The sequence below is a fragment of the Lactuca serriola genome, chromosome 8 (assembly GCF_051521515.1).
Source record: "Lactuca serriola cultivar US96UC23 chromosome 8, Lser_US96UC23_V15, whole genome shotgun sequence".
NCBI classification, from domain to species: Eukaryota; Viridiplantae; Streptophyta; class Magnoliopsida; order Asterales; family Asteraceae; genus Lactuca; species Lactuca serriola.
In genome coordinates, this window is record NC_136415.1 from 266,329,070 (window position 1) to 266,342,432 (window position 13,363).

A 13,363-nucleotide genomic window follows, 5' to 3' on the forward strand; every position below is an offset into this window, starting at 1 on the left:
AAATCCCCATGGGAGAATGGAAGAAGAGGATGCGAGACGACACTGGCCCGGAACTTGTGCAACCCGCAATTCCCGCGACTGCTACCTTCGAGCTAAAGGGTCATATCCTAGCTTTACTTAAAGAAATACCTTTTTATGGAAAATACCATGAAGATGCCTACAAACATTTGGATGAAGTCAATGATGTAGCTGATTACTTCAATGTTCCAAATGTGCCCCGCGAGACTCAGCTACTTCGTATGCTTCCGGTGACATTCAAAGGTGCTACAAAAGACTGGCTCAAGTCACTTCCCCCCGGATCAGTCACCACTTGGGCCAAGATGAAAGAACAATTCATTGATCACTTTTGCCCACCTTCCAAGATAGCCAAGTTGAAGAAGGTCATTTCTAACTTTGAACAAAAAGCTGGAGAGTCGCTATATGAAGCATGGGAGAGGTACAAGAGCTTACTAAGAAACTGCCCACACCATGACCTAAACAGCCAGCAAGAAGTATCCATCTTCTATGATGGAGTCAATGTCACAACCAAACAGTTACTAGACTCGCAAGGCCCGCTCACAAAGAAGCCACCCCCGATGATAAAAGAATTGATTGAAGAATTCTCTAAACACTCTAGAGAATACCACAACCCTAGGCATGATGTCACTAGGGGAGCCGCTTATGCAGCTACTGAAGACTTATCCGCGGTCATCGCTATGCTAAAAACCATGGATAGGAGGATGGATAAGATGGATCAAACAATCCATACTATTCGGGTGGGTTGTGAAAACTGCAATGGGCCTCACCTCACTAGAGACTGTGATTTAGATGAGAATGGCAACAAGAAGGCGCAAGTATGTTACTCAAGTGGAGACCGATTTGATGAAGACTGGCACAAGCAAAAGAAAGAATGGCTCCCTTATGAAGAGTACAAGAAAGCCAAGGAGGAAAGGTGTAGGCAAAAAGGGAGGGGGTTCTACCAAAAAGAGGAGCCGGTGCAAGAGAGGAAGCCAAGCTTGGAAGAAATGCTCACCAAATTTGTAGCTGCCTCAGAAAAAAGACATAGTGATCATGATGCTGCAATTCAAGAAACAAGGACCATGCTTAGGAACCAGCAAGCATCTATCCACAATATAGAAACGCAGCTTGGTCAACTTGGTCAACAAATCAACCAAAGGACACCAGGTGAACTTCCTAGCAAAACTGAAAATAACCCACGAGGCGCGCACATAAACATTGTTACAACAAGAAGTGGGAAGATAATCACTCCCCTGGCACCTATTCAGACCGAGTCATCCAAGAAATCACAGAAGGAGAAGGCAGAAAAGCAAGCAGAGAATCAAGACATACAATCTGACAGCCCAACTCGCCGAGTACCACGTATGGACTCGGCGAGTACATCACAAAATCCCACCAAGCAGATTCCTGAAAAACTTTACCAACCTCCAATGCCATACCCAGCCCGAGCTAAGAAGGAGAAGCAGGAAGAGGAGTATCAGAAGTTTCTAGATCATATCAAGACTCTTCAAATCAACATACCCTTCATTGAAGCCGTCATGCAAATGCCCAAGTATGCAAAGTTCCTTAAGGAACCTCTCACTAATAGAAGGAAGATGGAAGAAGTGAAGAAGGTAGTACTCAATGAAAACTGCTCAGCTGCTATACTAAATAAGCTACCAAAGAAGAAAGGTGATCCGGGGAGTTTAACTTTACCTTGCCAATTTGGCAACTTGACCACTATTCATGCCTTAGCCGATTCGGGAGCAAGTGTGAATCTAATGCCATATTCATTCTTTAAGAAGCTGGATCTCCCGGAACCAAGGCCAATTCGCATGGCAATACACTTGGCAAACAATACAGTTACCTTCCCAAGAGGCATATGCGAAGACATACTAGTCAAGGTGGACAAATTCGTCTTTCCCGCTGATTTTATCATTCTAGACATGGAGGCGGATCCACAAGTGCCAATCATCCTTGGAAGACCCTTCCTTAACACGGAAAGTGCTATAGTAGACATGACGGACTCAAAGCTCACCTTGCGGGTAGGAGAAGATTCAGTCACATTTGGGGTGGACCAAACCATGAAGTATTCAAGGAACAGTGACGACACGGCATTCTCAATCGATATGTTAGACGAAGTATTGGAGGAATGCATAACTGAAGATTCCATCAAGATCACAACTGAGGATGAAGAATTTGATCCAGAAAAAGAATTGATGGAAATTGAAAGACTGCTGGAAGAAGCCGACTATGAAGAATTGGTGAAGAACACTGACAGTCTTACTCGCCGAGTAGAACCGATCTACTCGCCGAGTACCTCTGAAGAAAAGGCAGAAGTCATGAATACATCCACAAACTCGCCGAGTACCCTACCTGCACTCGGCGATTCCAGCAGTCAAAACCAAAAATCGGAGCTTAAAACTTTACCAGATCATTTGGAGTATGCTTTTCTCGAAGAAGGCAACCAAAAGCCAGTAATTATAGCCTCTGACCTGACCAATTCTGAAAAAGAAGAGCTCGTGCAAGTGTTGAAGAAGCGGAAACAGGCCATAGCATGGAGCATCACCGACATAAAGGGAATAAGCCCATCCTATTGCTCCCACAAGATCAATGAGGAAGAAGGAGCAAAGCCGGTTGTACAGCACCAAAGAAGACTAAACCTGAATATGCAAGAAGTAGTCAAGAAGGAAGTGGTCAAACTCTTAGATGCGGGAATTATATATTCCATTTCCGACAGTCCATGGGTGAGTCCGGTCCAAGTGGTCCCCAAGAAAGGAGGGATGACGTTCATAACCAACGAAAAGAACGAGCTAATTCCGACACGTACGGTAACCGGTTGGAGAGTGTGCATCGATTATCAAAAGCTAAACGATGCCACACGTAAAGACCATTTTCCCTTACCTTTTATTGATCAAATGTTAGAAAGATTATCGGGCCATAGCTATTATTGCTTTCTAGATGGATTTTCGGGTTATTTTCAAATACCCATAGACCCAATGGACCAAGAAAAGACCACATTCACTTGCCCAAGTGGGACTTTTGCTTATAGACGCATGCCTTTTGGATTATGCAATGCACCCGCGACTTTTCAAAGGTATATGACAGCTATATTCCACGATATGGTGGAAAAATTCATGGAAGTTTTTATGGACGATTTTTCTGTTTTTGGATCATCTTTCCATGATTGTCTCATTAATCTTGATTTAATGCTTGCTAGGTGTGAAAAAACCGACTTGGTACTCAATTGGGAGAAATGTCATTTTATGGTCAAGGAAGGTATAGTGTTGGGCCATAAGATTTCCAAAATGGGAATTGAAGTGGATAGGGCAAAGATAGACACTATTGCCAAATTACCCCCACCAACTAATGTGAAGGGCATTAGGAGTTTTCTAGAGCACGCGGGTTTTTACCGACGTTTCATAAAAGATTTTTCCAAAATAACTAGACCTCTAACACAATTACTACTAAAAGATGCACCATTTAATTTCACTAAAGAGTGTTTAGAGGCATTTGAATTTTTAAAGGAAAAACTAACTAATGCCCCGATCATTATTGCACCAAATTGGAACTTACCTTTTGAGATTATGTGTGATGCTAGTGACTATGCATTAGGAGCCGTCCTTGGTCAAAGGGTTGATAAGCACTTTCAACCCATATATTATGCTAGCAAGACTCTAAACCTAGCCCAAGAAAATTACACCACCACTGAAAAAGAATTATTAGCTGTGGTGTATGCCTTTGACAAATTCCGCCCTTATTTAGTTTTATCTAAAACTACTGTTTTTACTGACCACTCGACTATAAAGTATTTGTTTTCCAAATAGGATGCCAAGCCAAGACTGATACAATGGGTGCTCCTTCTTCAAGAATTTGACATAGAGATACGAGACAAGAAAGGAATGGAAAATGTGGCAGCTGACCACTTGTCAAGGCTTAAGAACCCGCAATTGCAAGAAGATAAAGTTGGAGACGACTTCCCGAACGAGTACATTATGGTGACAGTGGGAAAAGAGCCATGGTTCGCGGACATAGCTAATTATTTAGCTACAAAATACATCCCGAAAGACTTTAGCAGTCAACAAAAGAAGAAATTCTTTGCTGAATTAAAATATTACTTTTGGGATGAGCCATACCTCTTTCGAAGTTGTGCGGATGGGATCATACGAAGATGCGTATTCGGGAAGGAAAGCCAGAAAATACTAGAGCATTGTCATAGCCGGCCCACGGGTGGACATCATGGAGCACACTACACGGCGAAGAAGATCTTTGACATTGGGTTTTATTGGCCCACAATTTTTAAAGATGCAGCCCAATTTGTCAAAGAATGTGATGCTTGTCAAAGGGTGGGAAACATTTCATCTCGAAATGAAATGCCACAACATAGTATCCAAGTGTGCGAGGTGTTCGATGTGTGGGGAATTGACTTCATGGGACCATTTCCCCTGTTTAAAGGAAACAAATACATACTAGTGGCGGTGGATTACGTATCCAAATGGGCAGAAGCACAAGCATTACCAACAAATGACGGACGGGTGGTAGTACGGTTTTTAAAGAAACTATTTTCACGATTTGGAGTCCCGAAAGCCCTTATAAGTGACCGAGGCACACATTTTGCCAATGATCAATTGGAAAAGGTGTTAAAGAAATATGGGGTCACCCATAAGTTTTCCACATCATACCTTCCACAAGCTAGTGGACAAACCGAAGTGACAAATCGAGCCTTAAAGCGAATTTTGGAGAAATCGGTGGGGAGCAATCGCAAGGAATGGTCGGATAAGCTATATGATGCACTTTGGGCCTTTTGTATAGCTTTCAAAACACCTATTGGTACCACACCATATAGGTTAGTTTATGGAAAGCAATGCCATTTACCGGTGGAGCTAGAACATAAGGCGTTTTGGGCTTTAAAGAGTTGTAACTTCAACATGGATGAACTAAAGAGCAACCAGTTAATGCAAATGAATGCTCTTGAGGAGTTGAGGAATGATGCATACTCTAGTTCATGGCTTTATAAAGAGAAGACCAAGATGTGGCATGACAAAAGGATTAAAGAAAAAGACATTCATGAAGGCTAAAAAGTGTTGCTCTTCAACTCAAGACTAAAGCTTTTCTCGGGAAAACTCAAGTCAAGGTGGGATGGTCCTTTTCTAGTGAAGACGGTGTTTCCACATGGTGCTATAGAGCTATTATCAAGAGATGGCACGCCTTTCAAGGTCAATGGTCATAGGGTTAAAAAGTATGAAGAAGGAGTCCCCCAGAATGAAGGAATGGAAGAGTTGTTGCTGCTGGAAGGGAGTGCAACCACGTAGAAGGGGAGGAGTCCAGCTAATGACTCCCTAAAAAGAAGCGCTTCTCGGGAGGCAACCCGAGTTTCAATTTTGCATTTTCTTTCCTTTTCTTTATTTTCATTATTTTTTTTCTTTTCTTCATCTATTTTTGAGAACACAACTGCTTGAGGACAAGCAATGCCTAAAGTGTGGGGTGGATGGTTTAAAAAATGAGAAAATACATAAAATTTTCAAAATTGTCACAAATTTTTTCAATCTGTAAGGTTTACTCGCCGAGTAGGCACGTATACTCGGCGAGTACCTGCCCGAGTAACCCGAAAAAACGCGTAACTGCATATGTACTCGGCGAGTAGGTCCTTTCTACTCGGCGAGTAGCCGATTTACACGGGTGAAATATAAGTCTGTAAAAAAGAGGGTTTTTCACCCATTTCACCTCATACTCGCCGTGCACATCAAATCCTCGAGCAGCCCCAGGCGATTTTCGTGATTTCGTCCGATCTTTCCAATTTTCTACTCGATTCTCGTCATTCAACCAAAAAGGTAACATCTTTACACTATAAACTCATTAAAGGTTCGATCTTTATCATAGATTTGCCCCGATTTTGCTTGATTTCGGATTTGGGAGTTTCCTCAAATTCTATGGTTTCGAATTAGCCATGAATTAGGTAATATTAAGATGAATTTCTTTATGATTTATGGTTAGATAGGTCATTACAACAAACCCCTGTGGAAAATTTGGACTTTAGGACGCTATACACAGGTCCGAGACAATACAGTCCCGATGTTCATCCTACTCGCCGAGTAAGTCGTGTACTCGGCGAGTAGATGACTATTCAGACCCAATTTCTTTGTTTTTAATTACTGGGTATTGTTTGTTGGTATGTTTTTTTTATGTTTGTATGCAGGAACCATGGCCAGAAGGGGGCAGTCTTCGCGTGGGGGGAGCCAAAGTGATATCCCGTGGCTTTCTTTTCAACACATAACTTCTAAGTCATCCCAAACAAGGGCCAGAAATAGATTGGAGACCCTCAAGCAAAAGGAAATTCATCTACCAAACGCGGTTGACTGGGGTTGGCTGGGCAATGTAGGGTTGGAGGAGGAGCTTACACCTTATTTGGTGAAAGAATGCAGTTTGGGGTACACCACCATCACGTGTGATGGGTGGTTACAATTATTCAAAATTCAAGAATCCGTGTATGTCGAGTTATGCTGGGAATTTTTCGCTACCACCTCATTCCGAGGTGGTAGTGAGTACTACAATCCCAACATAATCTCTTTTTCTTTGGGCGGAGAGCTGCAAACAATGCATCATTGCTGAGTTCTCTTGGAGGTTGGGAATCTATGATCAGAGCATGATGATGACGGAAGATTTTGAAGAATTCTTGGAAAACTGCCATAAAGAACTTCCCGAGGCAGTGGTGGCTTCAACATGGTGGAACACGATCGCCAACCGATTTTATATCCCTTCCACCGCCCAAGAAGGCCACATTCGCTCACCAATCCACCGCTTCATTCACTAATTTGTTGCCAGCACCATCAACCAGAGGAAGGATTGGGACAAGGTCCCAACCCTTGACATCTTCTATTTATGGAGTATCATTACCCCCGAAGCCTTTTGCAACCTCCCCTACTGCATTGCCAAATTCCTTGCCAAAGGGGCGGTCAAGGAGAAAACCAATTCAAAAATCAATGGAGGCATGTTTATCACTCGACTGGCCAAGTCATTTGAGGTACTAGATCTGCCACAAGCTCGGGCACTCACGGTTATCCACCCTCCACCATTCAACACGACATTATATCGGAGGGCAAGGATAGTCGAGAAGTTTGGCGACTCATTCACCATCCCACATGAAGACGAGCCGGCGATTCCGGAGGAGCCGGGGAGGCGGGTCAGACAGCGTAATGAGCGGGTGCGAGAAGACCCACCGGTTATTCCGGTGGAGGAGGACAATGACGGATGGAACCAATTAGAGTACCGCCGCTACTTAGATGACATTGGGCAAGGGGTGAACTATAATAACCAACCTTTTGAATATCTTTTTCAACAAATGAATATTGCCCCAAGACCCGGTCCCGGGTATCCATATATTATGAATTGGGATGCGCAAATGAGGAGAAGAGCCGGGGAAGGAGGAAGTGGCATGGGAGGAGCCGATATGGAGGATGAATGATGAAGAATTGTTTTCTTTTATGTTTTTATGTTTATGATGTTTTGGTTATGTTTTGGACAAATGTTAAAACACTTGGATGATGTTTGTTTTTGTGGGTTATTTATTATTGTCACTTTTAGTTGTTTAATTTTTTCAGGATAGAAGATTAGGAGGCATGCTAATTTGTGAGGGTCAACAAGGGATTAAGAGATTTTCAAGAAAAAATGGAGTTTTGTCCTTAGGATTGAGTCCGCGAAAGTTGAGAGTAATGGAGTGTGCTATTACTGAAGGAATTAGAAGAGAGGCTCAGTTTGCATTTACAAATTCAGAACCAGAGTCGAATGGAGCATCAGTTATATTAATTTTGAAACTGACAGCTCTACTCGCCGAGTGCACAAATTCTACTCGACGAGTACATGAGATATTGCACGATATCGTTCTAAGACAAGAGCTACTCGCCGAGTCCACGCTATTACTCGCCAAGTAGGCTGCCAATTTTCGAATTCCAGAACTGCTTTGGGCACTTTCACTGCAACATTTACCCATTTTTTGTGAGGAATTGTCTCTGGAGATATTCTAAAGAAGCTTGTTCCGTGAAATTTTTGAGCTGTCAACCACACGAGACGCATGACACCCGAGCCATGGATGAGCTGTTCCCATGGTTAAAGTCAAGAGAAGAAGGAGCTGAAGAAGAGATTATCAACCTATCGACTGCTACCCCAGGGGAGTTTGTTCCAATTCTCTCTTTATATTTGCATTTTTGTTTGCATAATATGCAATGAGGGCATTGCATAAAATAAGTGTGGGGTAGGGGGTTGGTCACATAAATAGAAAACTTAGAATCTTAATTTAGGCTAATTTTAAAAAATTTGTTCCATACCAAAAATATTACTTAGGATTTAATTTAGAAAATTTTGGTAAAAGTAAAATTAGGATTCCATGTTAGAATTGTGTTGATAATCTCATGAAAACTCAAATGTTTAGTTGAGCCTATATACGTTCTAGTGCATTTGTGACTTCCTTATTCCAGTGAAATCATGGGACAAAAACACGACCCCGCTCGGCCCGAGGGATGCAATATGTTTAGCAGCCTAAACCTGAAATGTATCCAGGAAAATTGTTATCATTAACCAATAAAGGTTGAGATTGAGCGCCCTTGCTTAAGCATGTAGGAATTTGAGTGAAAAAAAGAGAGGTACATGTAAAAAAAAAAGAGTGAATTACAAGAAAAGTTGTAAGAATTTTGGAGCAAATAAAGTGAAGATCAGAAGATCAAAATTCCAAGAAATTCAAAAAGTTGAAGATACCAAAAATCAAACAATAAAGGTGGTGAATTCAAAGAGATCAAAGATCAAATTACCAAAGGAAGTGAAGAATTCCAAAAGAGCTCCATAGTGGTATCGAAAAGTTGTAATTCTAGATTATGTATGCTTGGGTTGCTCTTACCTACACCATTTTATCGGAAAACATATAAGAACTTGTAACAACAACTCTATACCTTCTCCTCTAAATCTGAAGCATTTTTGGCCATAAGAAATATAGAAAATTGTTTTTACACCTGTTGGGCATGGGAATCAACTACAAAAAAGCTTTCTTATTTAACTTTTGTAGTAATTCATGAAGGAATTTAGTAATTAACCTCTATAACCATACAATAATTAAAGTTCGAAATATGAGCAAGAGCAAAGTGGTACTGTTCCCTATCTTAAGACCATCTGTTCCAGATCCTAAATTACTAGATTTACCTTGTTTTGAATATCAATACTTATATCTTTACATGTTAGTAACTCCACAAGTTTTCGCTTTCTGTCATCAGAAATGGGACTTGTGTATAGTAGAAATTGTGATTTGTATGTATATAAGAGATTATGATCATATATGTTATATTGCATAATCTTTGTTTATACTTACTTGATATAACATGTTCCTCTAGTTCTGAACCATTGTTCCAATTGAGCCTACAATTTTAACCAAAAAGAAAAAAGAAAACAGGTGAAGCATTTTGGATTTGACATTGTTGATGATTAATAGGTTTGGTGAAACCTAACCTGCTGAAGGAGAAACAGGGCTGATTGGTACAACTTACTTCAAATCTTCAGTTTTAAGTAAAGGAATAAGTAAATACATGAATGTTAATTAGGTTATGGTTGTCACTTGTTGTACCTTCCATCAGAAGCAGTCTAAAATTTGAAGTCCTGCATGTAGAACGTCTCTCACCTCTGTCACTTGGTGTTCGTCTATGTATTAGATGGATAAATCAAAATTCATAAAAAGATATATGTGTTTGTATATACAGGAAGAGAGAGATACTCGATATTCAACGAACAAGAAGATCAAAGAATGTATTTTTCAAGCGATTGAAACGCAATAAAAGACAAATAACTTCAAATATCTAGTCGCATAGAATCACCTACATCAAATCGAAATTAAGGGAATCTAATTTGTTAATTTCATAAGATATATTTGAAATGGGAGATAGAACCCTAAACCACTTTCTAGGTTTTCAAATAGTGGATTCGCGGAGAGGAGGTATTGATTAATTTACATCTAGGGTGATTATAAAACAACCAAGACAAAATCAAAAGAAACTAAACAAATGGGAAGATCAAAGTCTTTTAACAATTGCAATTGCCGACTCATGGTGTAACATCCCCAATCCTCTTATTTTCTTTCTCAATACCCACCACTTTCCCATATCTGACAAGAATTTCCATAAGCATTAAGAAAATTATGAACCCAATAATCAGAAAGGGAGAATAGAGGACCGAGGGAAGAGTAGAAAACATTTCACATACCTGTTAGAGGCGATGTAGGGACATAGAGTCCTACCAATAGAGCTAGGATGTAGGGAAAAATCTTACATAGCATATTTACATTCATAATTAGAACTAGGATTGACCAATCTTAGTTAGTAATTAGAATAAATAAAGTTTAGCTGTGCTAGAGAACGACGCCTAGAACTTGTGTGCCTGTTCGGCACATGACCCTATCGATCCTCATTCTATGTCACGTTGATGTATGCCAACTTCGACACCTCTATCGATCATGGTTTGACTTCGTGCAACCATGCGTAAATCCTTAGTGTTGTGTAAAAAGAACTTTCTCCATATCCATTCGGCAAATTAAGGTTCTTCCGAACCTAAACAAAATAAAAATAATAAAGACTAATGCGATCCGTCAGTCGTCACTCTTATTTCAAACCTTCCGAAGTATCCAGGAGAGGGGTACTACGCGCTGTTAACCAACCCTCCTTAGACAGATAGAAACCGAAGCGAAGGACACTGCAGGCATTCCAGAAGACGATAACCACCTGAAGCATACCTCATAGATTCCCTAGAAAGACCCTTCATCCTATCCCATGGAACGGGAGCTAGAGTCAAGAGGACCCCTACAGATTGAGCTACTATAATGACCACAAATCCAAAATTGTTGTCATCCCGGTTAAGCCAACATAGTAGATAACACCCTCAGCTGGAAAAGAAATCAGAGTCATAAGAGTCAAGGACGTTGACTACGACCATCCATTCACGCTTAATCCCCCGAATTAAGCATCGCAGCGGATATCCCGGATCTCCAAGAGCTGCGATAAATTAAACTCTGAGAAGAGTGGATGAGAAGATTATGAATGTAGAAAACATTTCACATACCTGTCATAATTGCGTTTACACAACAAATCTTACATAGCATATTTACATTCATAATTAGTTATGTGTTTAATTATGTGTGAACATATATGGTTAGACATGAATTAGTTAGTTATTGGTAAGATAGAACTAAATTACTAATACAACTAAAAACCAACTTAATAATCCGTAATCATTAGCTAGCCATAAGGGATAAGTGGATTCAAAACTAAACAAGAGTGTGTTTTTATTTATTGAATTTGATTTAAGTTCATCTGATCTTGTAAAACCAGATAAAATCCCCTATTAAACTTGTTAATAAATTAGGTCAATTTAATAAGTAAGTAAATTAATTAGAACACCGTTCCCTGTGATCGACACCCGACTTACCTAAGCTATACTGTAATCTGACTAGGTACATTGCCTATAAGTGCATAGATAGTCTAAGTTTGTTAGGTTATAAATATTAAAATTAGTGGGTACTTTTGTGCACATCAATACGCTTATACATCACGATACGTTATACATCACGATACATTGTACATCACGATACGCTTATACATCACGATACGTTATACATCACGATACGCTTATACATCACGATACGTTATACATCACGATACGCTTATACATCACGATACGTTATACATCACGATACGCTTATAAATCATGATACGTTATACATCGCGATATGTTATACATCACGATACGTTTATACATCATGATACGCTTGTACATCGCGATACGCTTCCACTTGTTAAACACTTAAACATAGTTAGTTGTATGTCTGTGCTTGTATAGATGCATATAAATAATGTTTGAAGGACTTAGGAAGGCTTGTTCGCCCTATTTCCTTTTCTTCGTTGAGATGTGGTCTGGTGGGATCGGATGTCCGTCCGAAGGTCGTTTGATCATTAGTTATATATTATGTATACAAGCATAGACATATAGGTTTACATTAGTCAGTCCAGTTGTGAGTCTCTATCATTGGTCCAGTATTTTACATCAGATCTCACTACACGAGATACATCTTCAGTACACGGCCTTCTCCGTTGTCAAGTTGGTAACCAGAGTCTCTTGTAGGGAGAGCGGACATTGTGTGTATAGATCTATACGGGATTGACACCACCGCACCCTGACTGCTAGCTACAGTCCATGGCCTACCAAGCCAAGGGGTGACAAATGTCATATTCATACCGATGCTTGCAGGGCGTCAAGTTCTCTAGTGTCTATCAGTATGGTTACGAGTATCTCGGGGTTACCTTATAATTCAAGGCTTTAAGGTAACGGGTTTTATACACTATATTCACTATAGTCAATGTATCCACTGCTTTAGACCGTACTAGCTGTATCTTTCATTTGATACTGTCTAGGGTCTGTATTCATAGTTTTAGACCGTGCTAGCTGTATCTTTCATTTGATACTGGCTAGGGTTTGTATTCACTGTTTTAGACCGTGCTAGCTGTATCTTTCATTTGATACTGGCTAGGGTCTGTATTCACTGTTTTAGACCTTGCTAGTTGTATCTTTCATTTGATACTGTCTAGGGTCTGTATTCACTGTTTTAGACCTTACTAGCTGTATCTTTCATTTGATACCGTCTGGGGTCTGTGTCTCCTTTTGTTAGACTGATTCGGACGTGTCGTTCAGTCGATACTCTCCTGGAGTCTATGATTCTTTTTGTCTTAGTCAGCAGTCCTCATTACTGAGGCATATGTTATTCTCCCTGATATTCTCCTACTTTCTTAATAATTAAATCCTGTATTTTGATAATGATAGTGTTGAAGAGAAAACTACTTTTTACCACATAACTCTGACCAGTCTTGGTAGAAGACTGCTCTTAATTAGAAAATATAGGATTTTCTAGAAAGGACTCTATTTTACTGTATACTTGAAAACTACTACTTATATAAAGTTATTTGAATAAAATGACATTAAATACTTATGAACTCACCCGCATTTGTAAAAAATGTTGATACTCGCTTTTCAAATAACTTGTATTCTCAGGTCGGCATTAGACAGGTACATTCCAGGAGCTTCTGTTGAAGACGGTTTTGTGCCAAGCTGCATCTATACTAGTTTCTGTATTACTTTGATGATTCTATACAATGTAAACTATGTAAAACTATTACTATTAATGCAATGGTTGTTGTAATTTGATTACTATACTACATATGTTGTGATACTTGACATGACGTCATCCACCCCAGAACGTTTCCGCCGTTCCGGTTTTGGGGTGTGACAGATTGGTATCAGAGCATTGTTTATAGTGAGCTAAGTATATCAATTCATAAAAGATATACAACCTATAAATACATAGGGA

At 40.0% G+C, this 13,363-nt stretch overlaps 1 non-coding gene across 1 annotated transcript; it reads right to left on the minus strand.

The window, feature by feature from the left end:
* Positions 1–368: 368 nt before the first annotated feature.
* On the minus strand, positions 369–475 carry LOC145071923 (small nucleolar RNA R71). The gene has a single exon (XR_013690884.1). It is a non-coding gene; the product is annotated as a small nucleolar RNA R71 (small nucleolar RNA).
* Positions 476–13,363: the final 12,888 nt, after the last annotated feature.